Source organism: Mixophyes fleayi, unplaced genomic scaffold (assembly GCF_038048845.1).
Source record: "Mixophyes fleayi isolate aMixFle1 unplaced genomic scaffold, aMixFle1.hap1 Scaffold_253, whole genome shotgun sequence".
In the NCBI taxonomy this organism is placed as follows: domain Eukaryota; kingdom Metazoa; phylum Chordata; class Amphibia; order Anura; family Limnodynastidae; genus Mixophyes; species Mixophyes fleayi.
In genome coordinates this window covers 72,501-87,500 of record NW_027446637.1, presented here as the reverse complement: position 1 = coordinate 87,500, position 15,000 = coordinate 72,501, and the positions used below count along the sequence as shown (strand labels likewise).

At 46.0% G+C, this 15,000-nt stretch overlaps 13 non-coding genes and 41 pseudogenes across 13 annotated transcripts; all 54 read left to right on the top strand.

Moving 5' to 3' along the window:
• The window catches only part of LOC142124879 (5S ribosomal RNA), a 119-nt pseudogene extending 96 nt beyond the window's left edge, over positions 1-23 (top strand).
• Positions 24-463: 440 nt separating this feature from the next.
• LOC142124909 (5S ribosomal RNA) lies at positions 464-584 on the top strand (annotated as a pseudogene).
• An 81-nt stretch (positions 585-665) lies between these two features.
• Positions 666-784, top strand: LOC142124993 (5S ribosomal RNA; annotated as a pseudogene).
• An 81-nt stretch (positions 785-865) lies between these two features.
• On the top strand, positions 866-985 carry LOC142124856 (5S ribosomal RNA; annotated as a pseudogene).
• Positions 986-1,065: 80 nt separating this feature from the next.
• On the top strand, positions 1,066-1,184 carry LOC142124875 (5S ribosomal RNA; annotated as a pseudogene).
• Positions 1,185-1,467: 283 nt separating this feature from the next.
• On the top strand, positions 1,468-1,585 carry LOC142124951 (5S ribosomal RNA; annotated as a pseudogene).
• Positions 1,586-2,223: 638 nt separating this feature from the next.
• Positions 2,224-2,341, top strand: LOC142125020 (5S ribosomal RNA; annotated as a pseudogene).
• A 448-nt stretch (positions 2,342-2,789) lies between these two features.
• Positions 2,790-2,910, top strand: LOC142124760 (5S ribosomal RNA; annotated as a pseudogene).
• An 81-nt stretch (positions 2,911-2,991) lies between these two features.
• Positions 2,992-3,109, top strand: LOC142124929 (5S ribosomal RNA; annotated as a pseudogene).
• Positions 3,110-3,189: 80 nt separating this feature from the next.
• LOC142124881 (5S ribosomal RNA) lies at positions 3,190-3,306 on the top strand (annotated as a pseudogene).
• Positions 3,307-3,389: 83 nt separating this feature from the next.
• On the top strand, positions 3,390-3,508 carry LOC142124894 (5S ribosomal RNA; annotated as a pseudogene).
• A 79-nt stretch (positions 3,509-3,587) lies between these two features.
• Positions 3,588-3,707, top strand: LOC142124821 (5S ribosomal RNA; annotated as a pseudogene).
• Positions 3,708-3,788: 81 nt separating this feature from the next.
• LOC142124864 (5S ribosomal RNA) lies at positions 3,789-3,907 on the top strand (annotated as a pseudogene).
• An 82-nt stretch (positions 3,908-3,989) lies between these two features.
• On the top strand, positions 3,990-4,108 carry LOC142124579 (5S ribosomal RNA). The gene has a single exon (XR_012684689.1). It is a non-coding gene; the product is annotated as a 5S ribosomal RNA (ribosomal RNA).
• Positions 4,109-4,380: 272 nt separating this feature from the next.
• LOC142125055 (5S ribosomal RNA) lies at positions 4,381-4,502 on the top strand (annotated as a pseudogene).
• An 81-nt stretch (positions 4,503-4,583) lies between these two features.
• LOC142125062 (5S ribosomal RNA) lies at positions 4,584-4,702 on the top strand (annotated as a pseudogene).
• A 631-nt stretch (positions 4,703-5,333) lies between these two features.
• LOC142125000 (5S ribosomal RNA) lies at positions 5,334-5,453 on the top strand (annotated as a pseudogene).
• A 274-nt stretch (positions 5,454-5,727) lies between these two features.
• LOC142124974 (5S ribosomal RNA) lies at positions 5,728-5,844 on the top strand (annotated as a pseudogene).
• Positions 5,845-5,924: 80 nt separating this feature from the next.
• On the top strand, positions 5,925-6,043 carry LOC142124820 (5S ribosomal RNA; annotated as a pseudogene).
• A 441-nt stretch (positions 6,044-6,484) lies between these two features.
• LOC142124555 (5S ribosomal RNA) lies at positions 6,485-6,603 on the top strand. Its single transcript, XR_012684666.1, has one exon. It is a non-coding gene; the product is annotated as a 5S ribosomal RNA (ribosomal RNA).
• An 83-nt stretch (positions 6,604-6,686) lies between these two features.
• On the top strand, positions 6,687-6,805 carry LOC142124764 (5S ribosomal RNA). Its single transcript, XR_012684817.1, has one exon. It is a non-coding gene; the product is annotated as a 5S ribosomal RNA (ribosomal RNA).
• Positions 6,806-6,885: 80 nt separating this feature from the next.
• LOC142125019 (5S ribosomal RNA) lies at positions 6,886-7,004 on the top strand (annotated as a pseudogene).
• Positions 7,005-7,275: 271 nt separating this feature from the next.
• On the top strand, positions 7,276-7,394 carry LOC142124543 (5S ribosomal RNA). Its single transcript, XR_012684655.1, has one exon. It is a non-coding gene; the product is annotated as a 5S ribosomal RNA (ribosomal RNA).
• An 82-nt stretch (positions 7,395-7,476) lies between these two features.
• On the top strand, positions 7,477-7,595 carry LOC142124752 (5S ribosomal RNA). The gene has a single exon (XR_012684816.1). It is a non-coding gene; the product is annotated as a 5S ribosomal RNA (ribosomal RNA).
• An 80-nt stretch (positions 7,596-7,675) lies between these two features.
• Positions 7,676-7,794, top strand: LOC142125018 (5S ribosomal RNA; annotated as a pseudogene).
• A 272-nt stretch (positions 7,795-8,066) lies between these two features.
• Positions 8,067-8,184, top strand: LOC142124849 (5S ribosomal RNA; annotated as a pseudogene).
• An 80-nt stretch (positions 8,185-8,264) lies between these two features.
• On the top strand, positions 8,265-8,383 carry LOC142124917 (5S ribosomal RNA; annotated as a pseudogene).
• Positions 8,384-8,465: 82 nt separating this feature from the next.
• Positions 8,466-8,584, top strand: LOC142124990 (5S ribosomal RNA; annotated as a pseudogene).
• Positions 8,585-8,664: 80 nt separating this feature from the next.
• On the top strand, positions 8,665-8,783 carry LOC142124803 (5S ribosomal RNA; annotated as a pseudogene).
• An 81-nt stretch (positions 8,784-8,864) lies between these two features.
• Positions 8,865-8,983, top strand: LOC142125003 (5S ribosomal RNA; annotated as a pseudogene).
• Positions 8,984-9,064: 81 nt separating this feature from the next.
• Positions 9,065-9,183, top strand: LOC142125040 (5S ribosomal RNA; annotated as a pseudogene).
• Positions 9,184-9,423: 240 nt separating this feature from the next.
• LOC142124728 (5S ribosomal RNA) lies at positions 9,424-9,542 on the top strand. Its single transcript, XR_012684814.1, has one exon. It is a non-coding gene; the product is annotated as a 5S ribosomal RNA (ribosomal RNA).
• Positions 9,543-9,624: 82 nt separating this feature from the next.
• LOC142125002 (5S ribosomal RNA) lies at positions 9,625-9,743 on the top strand (annotated as a pseudogene).
• Positions 9,744-9,824: 81 nt separating this feature from the next.
• On the top strand, positions 9,825-9,943 carry LOC142125039 (5S ribosomal RNA; annotated as a pseudogene).
• A 240-nt stretch (positions 9,944-10,183) lies between these two features.
• LOC142124716 (5S ribosomal RNA) lies at positions 10,184-10,302 on the top strand. Its single transcript, XR_012684813.1, has one exon. It is a non-coding gene; the product is annotated as a 5S ribosomal RNA (ribosomal RNA).
• Positions 10,303-10,384: 82 nt separating this feature from the next.
• LOC142124738 (5S ribosomal RNA) lies at positions 10,385-10,503 on the top strand (annotated as a pseudogene).
• An 80-nt stretch (positions 10,504-10,583) lies between these two features.
• Positions 10,584-10,702, top strand: LOC142124742 (5S ribosomal RNA; annotated as a pseudogene).
• An 82-nt stretch (positions 10,703-10,784) lies between these two features.
• On the top strand, positions 10,785-10,903 carry LOC142124608 (5S ribosomal RNA). Its single transcript, XR_012684716.1, has one exon. It is a non-coding gene; the product is annotated as a 5S ribosomal RNA (ribosomal RNA).
• Positions 10,904-10,983: 80 nt separating this feature from the next.
• LOC142125044 (5S ribosomal RNA) lies at positions 10,984-11,102 on the top strand (annotated as a pseudogene).
• Positions 11,103-11,374: 272 nt separating this feature from the next.
• Positions 11,375-11,493, top strand: LOC142124575 (5S ribosomal RNA). Its single transcript, XR_012684686.1, has one exon. It is a non-coding gene; the product is annotated as a 5S ribosomal RNA (ribosomal RNA).
• An 81-nt stretch (positions 11,494-11,574) lies between these two features.
• LOC142124596 (5S ribosomal RNA) lies at positions 11,575-11,693 on the top strand. Its single transcript, XR_012684705.1, has one exon. It is a non-coding gene; the product is annotated as a 5S ribosomal RNA (ribosomal RNA).
• Positions 11,694-11,774: 81 nt separating this feature from the next.
• Positions 11,775-11,893, top strand: LOC142124808 (5S ribosomal RNA; annotated as a pseudogene).
• Positions 11,894-11,974: 81 nt separating this feature from the next.
• LOC142124956 (5S ribosomal RNA) lies at positions 11,975-12,093 on the top strand (annotated as a pseudogene).
• Positions 12,094-12,334: 241 nt separating this feature from the next.
• On the top strand, positions 12,335-12,453 carry LOC142124677 (5S ribosomal RNA). The gene has a single exon (XR_012684777.1). It is a non-coding gene; the product is annotated as a 5S ribosomal RNA (ribosomal RNA).
• Positions 12,454-12,535: 82 nt separating this feature from the next.
• LOC142124680 (5S ribosomal RNA) lies at positions 12,536-12,654 on the top strand. The gene has a single exon (XR_012684779.1). It is a non-coding gene; the product is annotated as a 5S ribosomal RNA (ribosomal RNA).
• Positions 12,655-12,734: 80 nt separating this feature from the next.
• On the top strand, positions 12,735-12,853 carry LOC142125017 (5S ribosomal RNA; annotated as a pseudogene).
• A 272-nt stretch (positions 12,854-13,125) lies between these two features.
• On the top strand, positions 13,126-13,243 carry LOC142124848 (5S ribosomal RNA; annotated as a pseudogene).
• A 239-nt stretch (positions 13,244-13,482) lies between these two features.
• LOC142124916 (5S ribosomal RNA) lies at positions 13,483-13,601 on the top strand (annotated as a pseudogene).
• An 82-nt stretch (positions 13,602-13,683) lies between these two features.
• LOC142124906 (5S ribosomal RNA) lies at positions 13,684-13,802 on the top strand (annotated as a pseudogene).
• Positions 13,803-13,882: 80 nt separating this feature from the next.
• LOC142124797 (5S ribosomal RNA) lies at positions 13,883-14,001 on the top strand (annotated as a pseudogene).
• An 81-nt stretch (positions 14,002-14,082) lies between these two features.
• LOC142124982 (5S ribosomal RNA) lies at positions 14,083-14,201 on the top strand (annotated as a pseudogene).
• An 81-nt stretch (positions 14,202-14,282) lies between these two features.
• LOC142125027 (5S ribosomal RNA) lies at positions 14,283-14,401 on the top strand (annotated as a pseudogene).
• A 241-nt stretch (positions 14,402-14,642) lies between these two features.
• LOC142124704 (5S ribosomal RNA) lies at positions 14,643-14,761 on the top strand. Its single transcript, XR_012684802.1, has one exon. It is a non-coding gene; the product is annotated as a 5S ribosomal RNA (ribosomal RNA).
• Positions 14,762-14,844: 83 nt separating this feature from the next.
• LOC142124895 (5S ribosomal RNA) lies at positions 14,845-14,963 on the top strand (annotated as a pseudogene).
• Positions 14,964-15,000: the final 37 nt, after the last annotated feature.

Here is a 15,000-nt window from a genome sequence, read left to right as displayed (position 1 = left end):
GGGAATACCAGGTGCTGTAGGCCCTTTTTTTTTTCTCTCTTGTTCGACTTCCTTCAATGCTGGTTTTGAGATGTATAAGAGATGTAGGTCCAATAGGAAACCAATACCTACAGCCACACCACCCTGAACAAGCCCAATCTTGTCTGATCTTGAAAGCTAAGCAGGTCCGGGCCTGGTTGGTACTTTTTTTTTTCTCTCTTGTTCTGGCTTCCTTCAATGCTGGTTTTAAAATGTATAAGTGATGTAGGTCATTAGGAAACCAATACCTACAGCCACACCACCCTGGACAAGCCTAATCTCGTCTGATCTTGGAAGCTAAGCAGGCCGGGCTTGGTTAGTACTTGGCTCAGAGACCACCTGGGATACCAGGTGCTGTAGGCCTTTTTTTTTTTCTCTCTTGTTCCGGCTTCCTTTAATGCTTGTTTTTAGATGTATAAGAGATGTAGGTCAATAAGAAAACAATACCTACAGCCACAGCACCCTGAACAATCCCAATCTCGTTTGATCTTGGAAGCTAAGCAGGGCTGGGCCTTGGTTAGTACTTGGATGGGAGACCACCTGGGAAATACCAGGTGCTGTAGGCTTTTTTTTTTCTCTTCTTGTTCCGGCCTCCTTCAATGCTGGTTTTGAGATGTATAAGAGATGTAGGTCAATAAGAAAACAATACCTACATCCACACCACCCTGAACAAGCCCAATCTCATCTGATCTTGGAAGCTAAGCAGAGCCGGGGCTGGTTAGTACTTGGATGCGAGACCACCTGGGAATACCAGGTGCTGTAGGCCCTTTTTTTTTCTCTCTTGTTCCGGCTTCCTTCAATGCTTTTTTTAGATGTATAAGATGATGTAGGTCAATAAGAAAACAATACCTACAGCCACACCACCCTGAACAAGCCCAATCTCGTCTGATCTTGGAAGCTAAGCAGGGCTGGGCCTGGTTAGTACTTGGATGAGGAGACCACCTGGAAATACCAGGTGCTGTAGGCTTTTTTTTTTCTCTCTTGTTCCGGCCTCCTTCAATGCTGGTTTTGAGATCTATAAGAGATGTAGGTCAATAGGAAACCAATACCTACAGCCACACCACCCTGAACAAGTCCAATCTCGTCTTATCTTGGAAGCTAAGCAGGGCTGGGCCTGGTTAGTACTTGGATGGGAGACCACCTGGAAATACCAGGTGCTGTAGGCTTTTTTTTTTCTCTCTTGTTCCGGCCTCTCCTTCAATGCTGGTTTTGAGATGTATAAGAGATGTAGGTCATTAGGAAAAAAATACTACAGCCACACCACCCTGAACAAGCCAATCTCATCTGATCTTGGAAGCTAAGCAGATCCGGGCCTGGTTAGTACTTGGATGGGAGACCACACTGGGGATACCAGGTGTTGTAGGCCTTTTTTTTCTTCTCTCTCGTTCCAGCTTCCTTCAATGCTGGTTTCTAGATGTATAAGAGATGTAGAGTCAATACGAAAATAATACCTACAGCCACACCACCCTGAACAAGCCTAATCTCATCTGATCTTGGAAGCTAAGCAGGCCAGGCATGGTTAGTACTTGGATGGGAGACCACCTGGGAATACCAGGTGCTGTAGGCCTTTTTTTTTCTCTCTTGTTCCGGCTTCCTTCAATGCTGGTGTTGAGATGTATAAGAGATGTAGGTCAAGAGGAAACTAATACCTACAGCCACCTCCAACCTTGAACAAGAACAATCTCGTCTGATCTTGAAAGATAAGCCGCGCCAGGCCTAGTTAGTACATGGATGGGAGACCACCTGGGAATGCCAGGTGCTGTAGGCCTTTTTTTTTCTCTTTTGAACGGGCTACCTCAATGCTGGTTTTCAGATGTATAAGTGATGTAGGTCATAAGGAAACCAAATGCTACAGCCACAAACACGCTGAACAAGCCAATCTCATCTGATCTTGGAAGCTAAGCAGAGCCGGGCCTGGTTAGTACTTGGATGCGAGACCACCTGGGAATACCAGGTGCTGTAGGCATTTTTTTTTTCTCTCTTGTTCCGACTTCCTTCAATGCTGGTTTTGAGATGTATAAGAGATGTAGGTCAATAAGGAACAAATACCTACAGCCACACCAGCCTGAACAAGCCCAATCTTGTCTGATCTTGAAAGCTAAGCAGGTCCGGGCCTGGTTAGTACTTTTTTTTTCTCTCTTGTTCTGGCTTCTTCAATGCTGGTTTTGAGATGTATAAGTGATGTAGGTCATTAGGAAACTAATACCTACAGCCACACCATCCTGAACAAGCCCAATCTCATCTGATCTTGGAAGCTAAGCAGGGCCAGGCCTAGTTAGTACTTGGATGGGAGACCATCTGGGAATACCAGGTGCTGGCAGGCTTTTTTTTTTCTCTCCTTGTTCGGCTTCCTTCAATGGCGGTTTTTAGATGTATAAGAGATGTAGGTCAATATGAAAACAATACCTACAGCCGCACCACCCTGAACAAGCCCAATCTCATCTGATCTTGGAAGCTAAGCAGGGACAGGCCTGGTTAGAAACTTGGAGTGGGAGGACCTTCCTGGGAATTACCAGGTGCTGTAGCCCTTTTTTTTTTCTCTCTTGCCCTTCCGGCTTCCTTCAATGCTGGTTTTTAGATGTATAAGAGATGTAGGTCAATAGGAAACCAATACCTACAGCCACACCACCCTGAACAAGCCCAATCTCGTCTGATCTTGAAAGCTAAGCAGGTCCAGGCCTGGTTAGTACTTTTTTTTTTCTCTCTTGTTCTGGCTTCCTTCAATGCTGGTTTTAAAATGTATAAGTGATGTAGGTCATTAGGAAACCAATACCTACAGGCCACACCACCCTGGAGAAAGCCCAATCTCGTCTGATCTTGGAAGCTAAGCAGGGCCGGGCCTGGTTAGTACTTGGATGGGAGACCACCTGGGAATACCAGGTGCTGTAGGCCTTTTTTTCTTCTCTCTTGTTCGGCTTCCTTCAATGCTGGTTTCTAGATGTAATAAGAGATGTAGGTCAATAGGAAACGAATACCTTCAGCCACACCACCCTGAACAAGCCCAATCTCATCTGATCTTGGAAGCTAAGCAGGGCTGGGCCTGGTTAGTACTTGGATTAGAGATCCCTGGAAATACCAGGTGCTGTAGGCTTTTTTTTTTCTCTCTTGTTCCGGCTTCCTTCAATGCTTGTTTTTAGATGTATAAAAGATGTAGGTCAATAGGAAAACAATACCTACAGCCACACCACCCTGAACAAGCCCAATCTCGTCTGATCTTGAAGCTAAGCAGGGACGGGCCTGGTTGTACTTGGATGGGAGACCACCTGGGAATACCAGGTGCTGTAGGCCTTTTTTTCACTTCTCTCTTGTTCCGGCTTCCTTCAATGCTGGTTTCTAGATGTATAAGAGATGTAGGTCAATAGGAAACGAATACCTTCAGCCACACCACCCTGAACAAGCCCAATCTCGTCTGATCTTGGAAGCTAAGCAGGGCTGGGCCTGGTTAGTACTTGGGTTAGAGATCACCTGGAAATACCAGGTGCTGTAGGCTTTTTTTTTTCTCTCTTGTTCCGGCCTCTTTCAATGCTGGTTTTGAGATGTATAAGAGATGTAGGTCAAAGGAAACCAATACCTACAGCCACACCACCCTGAACAAGCCCAATCTCATCTGAGTCTTGGAAGCTAAGCAGAGCCAGGCCTGGTTAGTACTTGGATGGGAGACCACCTGGGAAAACCAGGTGCTGTAGGTCTTTTTTTCTTCTCTCTTGTTCCGGCTTCCTTCAGTGCTGTTTTCTAGATGTATAAGAGATGTAGGTCAATAGGAAAACAATACCTACAGCCACACCACCCTGAACAAGCCCAATCTCGTCTGATCTTGGAAGCTAAGCAGGGACAGGCCTGGTTAGTACTTGGACGGGAGACCACCTGGGAATACCAGGTGCTGTAGCGCTTTTTTTCTTCTCTCTTGTTCCGGCTTCCTTCAATGCTGTTTTTCTAGATGTATAAGAGATGTAGGTCAATATGAAAACAATACCTACAGCCACACCACCCTGGACAAGCCCAATCTCATCTGATCTTGGAAGCTAAGCAGGGACGGGCCTGGTTAGTACTTTGATGGGAGACCACCTGGGAATACCAGGTGCTGTATGCCTTTTTTTTTTCTCTCTTGTTCCGGCTTCCTTCAATGCTGGTTTTTAGATTATAAGAGATGTAGGGGCAATAGGAAACCAATACCTACAGCCACACCACCCTGAACAAGCCTGATCTTGGAAGCTAAGCAGAGCCGGGCCTGGTTAGTACTTGGATGCGAGACCACCTGGGTATACCAGGTGCTGTAGGCCCTTTTTTTTTTCTCTCTTGTTCCGACTTCCCTCAATGCTGGTTTTGAGATGTATAAGAGATGTAGGTCAATAGGAAACCAATACCTACAGCCACACCACCTGAACAAGCCCAATCTCAATCCTTGATGTTGGAAGCTAAGCAGAGGACGGGCCTGGTTAGTACTTGGATGGGAGACCACCTGGGAATACCAGGTGCTGTAGGCCTTTTTTTTTTCTCTCTTGTTCCGGCTTCCTTCAATGCTGGTTTTTAGATGTATAAGAGATGTAGGTCAATAGGAAACCAATACCTACAGCCCCACCACCCTGAACAAGCCCAATCTCGTCTGATCTTGGAAGCTAAGCAGAGCCGGGGCTGGTTAGTACTTGGATGCGAGACAACCTGGGAATACCAGATGCTGTAGGCCCTTTTTTTTTTCTCTCTTGTTCCGACTTCCTTCAATGCTGGTTTTGAGATGTATAAGAGATGTAGGTCAATAGGAAACCAATACCTACAGCCACACCACCCTGAACAAGCCTGATCTTGGAAGCTAAGCAGGGCTGGGCCTTGGTTAGTACTTGGATGGGAGACCTCCTGGAAATACCAGGGGCTGTAGGCTTTTTTCTTTCTCTCTTGTTCCGGCCTCCTTCAATGCTGGTTTTGAGATGTATAAGAGATGTAGGTCAATAGGAAACCAATACCTACAGCCACACCACCCTGGACAAGCCCAATCTTGTCTGATCTGAAAGCTAAGCAGGTCCGGGCCTGGTTAGTACTTTTTTTTTTCTCTCTTGTTCTGGCTTCCTTCAATGCTGATTTTAAAATGTATAAGTGATGTAGGTCATTAAGAAACCAATACCCTACAGCCACACCACCTGGACAAGCCCAATCTCGTCTGATCTGGAAGCTAAGCAGGGCCGGGCCTGGTTAGTACTTGGCTCAGAGACCCACCTGGGAATACCAGGTGCTGTAGGCCTTTTTTTTTTCTCTCTTGTTCCGGCTTCCTTCAATGCTTGTTTTTTAGATGTATAAGAGATGTAGGTCAATAAAAAAACAATACCTACAGCCACAGCACCCTGAACAATCCCAATCTCGTTTGATCTTGGAAGCTAAGCACGGCTGGGCCTGGTTAGTACCTTGGATGGGAGACCACCTGGAAATACCAGGTGCTGTAGGCTTTTTTTTTTCTCTCTTGTTCCGGCCTCCTTCAATGCTGTTTGAGATGTATAAGAGATGTAGGTCAATAAGAAAACAATACCTACTGCCACACCATCCTGAACAAGCCCAATCTTACTGATCTTGGAAGTTAGCAGGACTGCCCTGGTTAGTACTTGGATGGGAGACCACCTGGAAATACCAGGTGCTGTAGGCATTTTTTTCTCTTCTTGTTCCAGCCTTCCTTCTAATGCTGGTTTTGAGATGTATAAGAGATGTAGGTCAATAAGGAACCATACCTACAGCCACACCACCCTGAACAAGCCCAATCTCGTTGATCTTGGAAGCTAAGCAGAGCCGGCCTGGTTAGTACTTGGATGGGAGACCACCTGGGAATACCAGGTGCTGTAGGCCTTTTTTTCTTCTCTCTTGTTCCGGCTTCCTTCAATGCTGGTTTTTAGATGTATAAGAGATGTAGGTCAATAGGAAAACAATACTACAGCCGCACCACCCTGAACAAGCCCAATCTCGTCTGATCTTGGAAGCTAAGCAGGGACGAGCCTGGTTAGTACTTGGATGGGAGACCACCTGGGAATACCAGGTGCTGTAGGCCTTTTTTTTTTCTCTCTTGTTCCGGCTTCCTTCAATGCTGGTTTTTAGATGTATAAGAGATGTAGGTCAATAGGAAACCAATACCTACATCCACACCACCCTGAAACAAGCCCAATCTCGTCTGATCTTGGAAGCTAAGCAGAGCCGGGGCTGGTTAGTACTTGGATGCGAGACCACCTGGGGAATACCAGGTGCTGTAGGCCCTTTTTTTTTCTCTCTTGTTCCGACTTCCTTCAATGCTGGTTTGAGATGTATAAGAGATGTAGGTCAATATGAAACCAATACCTACAGCCCCACCACCCTGAACAAGCCAATCTCGTCTGATCTTGAAAGCTAAGCAGGTCCTGGGCCTGGTTAGTTACTTTTTTTTTATATCTTGTTCTGGCTTCCTTCAATGCTGGTTTTAAAATGTATAAGTGATGTAGGTCATTAGAAAACCAATACCTACAGCCACACCACCCTGAACAAGCCCAATCTCGTCTGATCTTGGAAGTTAAGCAGGGCCGGGCCTGGTTAGTACTTGGATGGGAGACCACCTGGGAATACCAGGTGCTGTAGGCCTTTTTTTGTTTTCTCTCTTGTACCGGCTTCCTTCAATGCTTGTTTTTAGATGCATAAGAGATGTAGGTCAATAGGAAAACAATACCTACAGCCACACCACCCTGAACAAGCCCAATCTCATCTGATCTTGGAAGCTAAGCAGGGACGGGCCTGGTTAGTACTTGGATGGGGGACCACCTGGGAATACCAGGTGCTGTAGGCCTTTTTTTTTTCTCTCTTGTTCCGGCTTCCTTCAATGCTGGTTTTGAGATTATAAGAGATGTAGGTCAATAGGAAACCAAAACCTACAGCTACACATCTCTAAACAAGCCCAATCTCGCTTGATCTTGGAAGCTAAGCAGGGCCAGGCCTGTTTAGTACTTGGATGGGAGACCACCTGGGAATACCAGGTGCTGTAGGCTTTTTCTTTTTCTCTCTTGTTCCGGCTTCCTTCAATGCTGGTTTTTAGATATATAAGAGATGTAAGTCAATAGGAAACCAATACCTACAGCCACACCACCCTGGACAAGCCTGATCTTGGAAGCTAAGCAGAGCCAGGACTGGTTAGTACTTGGATGGGAGACCACCTGGGAATACCAGGTGCTGTAGGCTTTTTCTTTTTCTCTCTTGTTCTGGCTTCCTTCAATGCTGGTTTTAAAATGTATAAGTGATGTAGGTCATTAGAAAACCAATACCTACAGCCACACCACCCTGAACAAGCCCAATCTCGTCTGATCTTGGAAGTTAAGCAGGGCCGGGCCTGGTTAGTACTTGGATGGGAGACCACCTGGGAATACCAGGTGCTGTAGGCCTTTTTTTTTTTCTCTCTTGTACCGGCTTCCTTCAATGCTTGTTTTTAGATGTATAAGAGATGTAGGTCAATAGGAAAACAATACCTACAGCCACACCACCCTGAACAAGCCCAATCTCATCTGATCTTGGAAGCTAAGCAGGGACGGGCCTGGTTAGTACTTGGATGGGGGACCACCTGGGAATACCAGGTGCTGTAGGCCTTTTTTTTTTCTCTCTTGTTCCGGCTTCCTTCAATGCTGGTTTTGAGATTATAAGAGATGTAGGTCAATAGGAAACCAAAACCTACAGCTACACATCTCTAAACAAGCCCAATCTCGCTTGATCTTGGAAGCTAAGCAGGGCCAGGCCTGTTTAGTACTTGGATGGGAGACCACCTGGGAATACCAGGTGCTGTAGGCTTTTTCTTTTTCTCTCTTGTTCCGGCTTCCTTCAATGCTGGTTTTTAGATATATAAGAGATGTAAGTCAATAGAAAACCAATACCTACAGCCACACCACCCTGGACAAGCCTGATCTTGGAAGCTAAGCAGAGCCAGGACTGGTTAGTACTTGGATGCGAGACCACCTGGGGATACCAGGTGCTGTAGGCCCTTTTTTTTTTCTCTCTTGTTCCGACTTCCTTCAATGCTGGTTTTGAGATGTATAAGAGATGTAGGTCAATAGGAAAAGAATACCTACAGCCACACCACCCTGAGCAAGCCCAATCTCGTCTGATCTTGGAAGCTAAGCAGGGCTGGGCCTGGTTAGTACTTGGATGGGGACCACCTGGAAATACCAGGTGCTGTAGGCTTTTTTTTTTCTCTCTTGTTCCGGCCTCCTTCAATGCTGGTTTTGAGATGTATAAGAGATGTAGGTCAATAGGAAACCAATACCTACAGCCACACCACCCTGGACAAGCCCAATCTCGTCTGATCTTGGAAGCTAAGCAGGGCCGGGCCTGGTTAGTACTTGGCTCAGAGACCAACTGGGAATACCAGGTGCTGTAGGCCTTTTTTTTTTTCTCTCTTGTTCCGGCTTCCTTCAATGCTTGTTTTTAGATGTATAAGAGATGTAGGTCAATAGGAAAACAATACCTACAGCCACAGCACCCTGAACAACCACAATCTCGTATGATCTTGGAAGCTAAGCAGGGCTGGGCCTGGTTAGTACTTGGATGGGAGACCACCTGGAAATACCAGGTGCTGTAAGCTTTTTTTTTTCTCTCTTGTTCCGGCCTTCTTCAATGCTGGTTTTGAGATGTATAAGAGATGTAGGTCAATAAGAAAACAATACCTACTGCCACACCATCCTGAACAAGCCCAATCTCATCTGATCTTGGAAGCTAAGCAGAGCCGGGCCTGGTTAGTACTTGGATGGGAGACCAACTGGGAATACCAGGTGCTGTAGGCCTTTTTTTCTTCTCTCTTGTTCCGGCTTCCTTCAATGCTGGTTTTTAGATGTATAAGAGATGTAGGTCAATAGGAAAACAATACATACAGCCGCACCACCCTGAACAAGCCCAATCTCGTCTGATCTTGGAAGCTAAGCAGGGACAAGCCTGGTTAGTCCTTGGATGGGAGACCACCTGGGAATACCAGGTGCTGTAGGCCTTTTTTTTTTCTCTCTTGTTCCGGCTTCCTTCAATGCTGGTTTTTAGATGTATAAGAGATGTAGGTCAATAGGAAACCAATACCTACATCCACACCACCCTGAACAAGCCCAATCTCGTCTGATCTTGGAAGCTAAGCAGAGCAGGGGCTGGTTAGTACTTGGATGCGAAACCACCTGGGAATACCAGGTGCTGTAGGCTCTTTTTTTTTCTCTCTTGTTCCGACTTCCTTCAATGCTGGTTTTGAGATGTATAAGAGATGTAGGTCAATACGAAACCAATACCTACAGCCCCACCACCCTGAACAAGCCGAATCTCGTCTGATCTTGAAAGCTAAGCAGGTCCGGGCCTGGTTAGTACTTTTTTTTTTATATCTTGTTCTGGCTTCCTTCAATGCTGGTTTTAAAATGTATAAGTGATGTAGGTCATTAGGAAACCAATACCTACAGCCACACCACCCTGAACAAGCCCAATCTCGTCTGATCTTGGAAGCTAAGCAGGGCCGGGCCTGGTTAGTACTTGGATGGGAGACCACCTGGGAATACCAGGTGCTGTAGGCCTTTTTTTTTTTCTCTCTTGTTCCGGCTTCCTTCAATGCTTGTTTTTAGATGTATAAGAGATGTAGGTCAATAGGAAAACAATACATACAGCCGCACCACCCTGAACAAGCCCAATCTCGTCTGATCTTGGAAGCTAAGCAGGGACAAGCCTGGTTAGTCCTTGGATGGGAGACCACCTGGGAATACCAGGTGCTGTAGGCCTTTTTTTTTTCTCTCTTGTTCCGGCTTCCTTCAATGCTGGTTTTTAGATGTATAAGAGATGTAGGTCAATAGGAAACCAATACCTACATCCACACCACCCTGAACAAGCCCAATCTCGTCTGATCTTGGAAGCTAAGCAGAGCAGGGGCTGGTTAGTACTTGGATGCGAAACCACCTGGGAATACCAGGTGCTGTAGGCTCTTTTTTTTTCTCTCTTGTTCCGACTTCCTTCAATGCTGGTTTTGAGATGTATAAGAGATGTAGGTCAATACGAAACCAATACCTACAGCCCCACCACCCTGAACAAGCCGAATCTCGTCTGATCTTGAAAGCTAAGCAGGTCCGGGCCTGGTTAGTACTTTTTTTTTTATATCTTGTTCTGGCTTCCTTCAATGCTGGTTTTAAAATGTATAAGTGATGTAGGTCATTAGGAAACCAATACCTACAGCCACACCACCCTGAACAAGCCCAATCTCGTCTGATCTTGGAAGCTAAGCAGGGCCGGGCCTGGTTAGTACTTGGATGGGAGACCACCTGGGAATACCAGGTGCTGTAGGCCTTTTTTTTTTTCTCTCTTGTTCCGGCTTCCTTCAATGCTTGTTTTTAGATGTATAAGAGATGTAGGTCAATAGGAAAACAATACCTACAGCCACACCACCCTGAACAAGCCCAATCTCGTCTGATCTTGGAAGCTAAGCAGGGCTGGGCCTGGTTAGTACTTGGATGGGAGACCACCTGGAAATACCAGGTTCTGTAGGCTTTTTTTTTTCTCTCTTGTTCCGGCCTCCTTCAATGCTGATTTTGAGATGTATAAGAGATGTAGGTCAATAGGAAAACAATACCTACAGCCACACCACCCTGAACAAGCCCAATCTCGTCTGATCTTGGAAGCTAAGCAGAGCCAGGCCTGGTTAGTACTTGGATGGGAGACCACCTGGGAATACCAGGTGCTGTAGGCCTTTTTTATCTTCTCTCTTGTTCCGGCTTCCTTCAATGCTGTTTTCTAGATGTATAAGAGATGTAGGTCAATAGGAAAACAATACCTACAGCCACACCACCCTGAACAAGCCCAATCTCGTCTGATCTTGGAAGCTAAGCAGGGACGGGCCTGGTTAGTACTTGGATGGGAGACTACCTGGGAATACCAGGTGCTGTAGGCCTTTTTTTTTTCTCTCTTGTTCCGGCTTCCTTCAATGCTGGTTTTGAGATTATAAGAGATGTAGGTCAATAGGAAACCAAAACCTACAGCTACACATCTCTAAACAAGCCCAATCTCGCTTGATCTGGGAAGCTAAGCAGGGCCAGGCCTGGTTAGTACTTGGATGGGAGACCACCTGGGAATACCAGGTGCTGTAGGCTTTTTTTTTTTCTCTCTTGTTCCGGCTTCCTTCAATGCTGGTTTTTAGATGTATAAGAGATGTAAGTCAATAGGAAACCAATACCTACAGCCACACCACCCTGAACAAGCCTGATCTTGGAAGCTAAGCAGAGCCAGGCCTGGTTAGTATTTGGATGCGAGACCACCTGGGGATACCAGGTGCTGTAGGCCCTTTTTTTTTTCTCTCTTGTTCCGACTTCCTTCAATGCTGGTTTTGAGATGTATAAGAGATGTAGGTCAATAAGTCCCCAATACCTACAGCCACACCACCCTGAACAAGCCCAATCTCGTCTGATCTTGGAAGCTAAGCAGGGCTGGGCCTGGTTAGTACTTGGATGGGAGACCACCTGGAAATACCAGGTGCTGTAGGCTTTTTTTTTTTCTCTCTTGTTCCGGCCTCCTTCAATGCTGGTTTTTAGATGTATAAGAGATGTAGGTCAATAGGAAACCAATACCTACAGCCACACCACCCTGAACAAGCCCAATCTCGTCTGATCTTGGAAGCTAAGCAGAGCCGGGCCTGGTTAGTACTTGGATGGGAGACCACCTGGGAATACCAGGTGCTGTAGGCCTTTTTTTCTTCTCTCTTGTTCCGGCTTCCTTCAATGCTGGTTTCTAGATGTATAAGAGATGTAGGTCAATAGGAAAACAATACCTACAGCCGCACCACCCTGAACAAGCCCAATCTCGTCTGATCTTGGAAGGTAAGCAGGGACGAGCCTGGTTAGTACTTGGATGGGAGACCACCTGGGAATACCAGGTGCTGTAGGCCTTTTTTTTTTCTCTCTTGTTCTGGCTTCCTTCAATGCTGGTTTTTAGATGTATAAGAGATGTAGGTCAATAGGAAACCAATACCTACATCCACACCACTCTGAACAAGCCCAATCTCGTCTGATCTTGGAAGCTAAGCAGAGCCGGGGCTGGTTAGTACTTGGATGCGAGACCACCTGGGAATACCAGGTGCTGTAGGCCCTTTGTTTTTTCTCTCTTGTTCCGACTTCCTTCAATGCTGGTTTTGAGATGTATAAGAGATGTAGGTCAATATGAAACCAATACCTACAGCCCCACCACCCTGAACAAGCCCAATCTCGTCTGATCTTGAAAGCTAAGCAGGTCCGGGCCTGGTTAGTACTTTTTTTTTTATATCTTGTTCTGGCTTCCTTCAATGCTGGTTTTAAAATGTATAAGTGATGTAGGTCATTAGAAAACCAATACCTACAGCCACACCACCCTGAACAAGCCCAATCTCGTCTGATCTTGGAAGCTAAGCAGGGCCGTGCCTGGTTAGTACTTGGATGGGAGACCACCTGGGAATACCAGGTGCTGTAGGCCTTTTTTTTTTTCTCTCTTGTACCGGCTTCCTTCAATGCTTGTTTTTAGATGTATAAGAGATGTAGGTCAATAGGAAAACAATACCTACAGCCACACCACCCTGAACAAGCCCAATCTCATCTGATCTTGGAAGCTAAGCAGGGACGGGCCTGGTTAGTACTTGGATGGGAGACCACCTGGGAATACCAGGTGCTGTAGGCCTTTTTTTTTTCTCTCTTGTTCCGGCTTCCTTCAATGCTGGTTTTGAGATTATAAGAGATGTAGGTCAATAGGAAACCAAAACCTACAGCTACACATCTCTAAACAAGCCCAATCTCGCTTGATCTTGGAAGCTAAGCAGGGCCAGGCCTGTTTAGTACTTGGATGGGAGACCACCTGGGAATACCAGGTGCTGTAGGCTTTTTTTTTTTCTCTCTTGTTCCGGCTTCCTTCAATGCTGGTTTTTAGATATATAAGAGATGTAAGTCAATAGGAAACCAATACCTACAGCCTCACCACCCTGGACAAGCCTGATCTTGGAAGCTAAACAGAGCCAGGCCTGGTTAGTACTTGGATGCGAGACCACCTGGGGATACCAGGTGCTGTAGGCCCTTTTTTTTTTCTCTCTTGTTCCGACTTCCTTCAATGCTGGTTTTGAGATGTATAAGAGATGTAGGTCAATAGGAAAAGAATACCTACAGCCACACCACCCTGAGCAAGCCCAATCTCGTCTGATCTTGGAAGCTAAGCAGGGCTGGGCCTGGTTAGTACTTGGATGGGGACCACCTGGAAATACCAGGTGCTGTAGGCTTTTTTTTTTCTCTCTTGTTCCGGCCTCCTTCAATGCTGGTTTTGAGATGTATAAGAGATGTAGGTCAATAGGAAACCAATACCTACAGCCACACCACCCTGGACAAGCCCAATCTTGTCTGATCTTGAAAGCTAAGCAGGTCCGGGCCTGGTTAGTACTTTTTTTTTTCTCTCTTGTTCTGGCTTCCTTCAATGCTGGTATTAAAAGGTATAAGTGATGTAGGTCATTAGGAAACCAATACCTACAGCCACACCACCCTGGACAAGCCCAATCTCGTCTGATCTTGGAAGCTAAGCAGGGCCGGGCCTGGTTAGTACTTGGCTCAGAGACCAACTGGGAATACCAGGTGCTGTAGGCCTTTTTTTTTTTCTCTCTTGTTCCGGCTTCCTTCAATGCTTGTTTTTAGATGTATAAGAGATGTAGGTCAATAGGAAAACAATACCTACAGCCACAGCACCCTGAACAACCCCAATCTCGTATGATCTTGGAAGCTAAGCAGGGCTGGGCCTGGTTAGTACTTGGATGGGAGACCACCTGGAAATACCAGGTGCTGTAAGCTTTTTTTTTTCTCTCTTGTTCCGGCCTTCTTCAATGCTGGTTTTGAGATGTATAAGAGATGTAGGTCAATAAGAAAACAATACCTACTGCAACACCATCCTGAACAAGCCCAATCTCATCTGATCTTGGAAGCTAAGCAGAGCCGGGCCTGGTTAGTACTTGGATGGGAGACCACCTGGGAATACCAGGTGCTGTAGGCCTTTTTTTCTTCTCTCTTGTTCCGGCTTCCTTCAATGCTGGTTTTTAGATGTATAAGAGATGTAGGTCAATAGGAAAACAATACATACAGCCGCACCACCCTGAACAAGCCCAATCTCGTCTGATCTTGGAAGCTAAGCAGGGACAAGCCTGGTTAGTACTTGGAAGGGAGACCACCTGGGAATACCAGGTGCTGTAGGCCTTTTTTTTTTCTCTCTTGTTCCGGCTTCCTTCAATGCTGGTTTTTAGATGTATAAGAGATGTAGGTCAATAGGAAACCAATACCTACATCCACACCACCCTGAACAAGCCCAATCTCGTCTGATCTTGGAAGCTAAGCAGAGCAGGGGCTGGTTAGTACTTGGATGCGAAACCACCTGGGAATACCAGGTGCTGTAGGCCCTTTTTTTTTTCTCTCTTGTTCCGACTTCCTTCAATGCTGGTTTTGAGATGTATAAGAGATGTAGGTCAATATGAAACCAATACCTACAGCCCCACCACCCTGAACAAGCCGAATCTTGTCTGATTTTGAAAGCTAAGCAGGTCCGGGCCTGGTTAGTACTTTTTTTTTTATATCTTGTTCTGGCTTCCTTCAATGCTGGTTTTAAAATGTATAAGTGATGTAGGTCATTAGAAAACCAATACCTACAGCCACACCACCCTGAACAAGCCCAATCTCGTCTGATCTTGGAAGCTAAGCAGGGCCGGGCCTGGTTAGTACTTGGATGGGAGACCACCTGGGAATACCAGGTGCTGTAGGCCTTTTTTTTTTTCTCTCTTGTTCCGGCTTCCTTCAATGCTTGTTTTTAGATGTATAAGAGATGTAGGTCAATAGAAAAAACAATACCTACAGCCACACCACCCTGAACAAGCCCAATCTTGTCTGATCTTGGAAGCTAAGCAGGGCTGGGCCTGGTTAGTACTTGTATGGGAGACCACCTGGAAATACCAGGTTCTGTAGGCTTTTTTTTTTCTCTCTTGTTCCGGCCTCCTTCAATGCT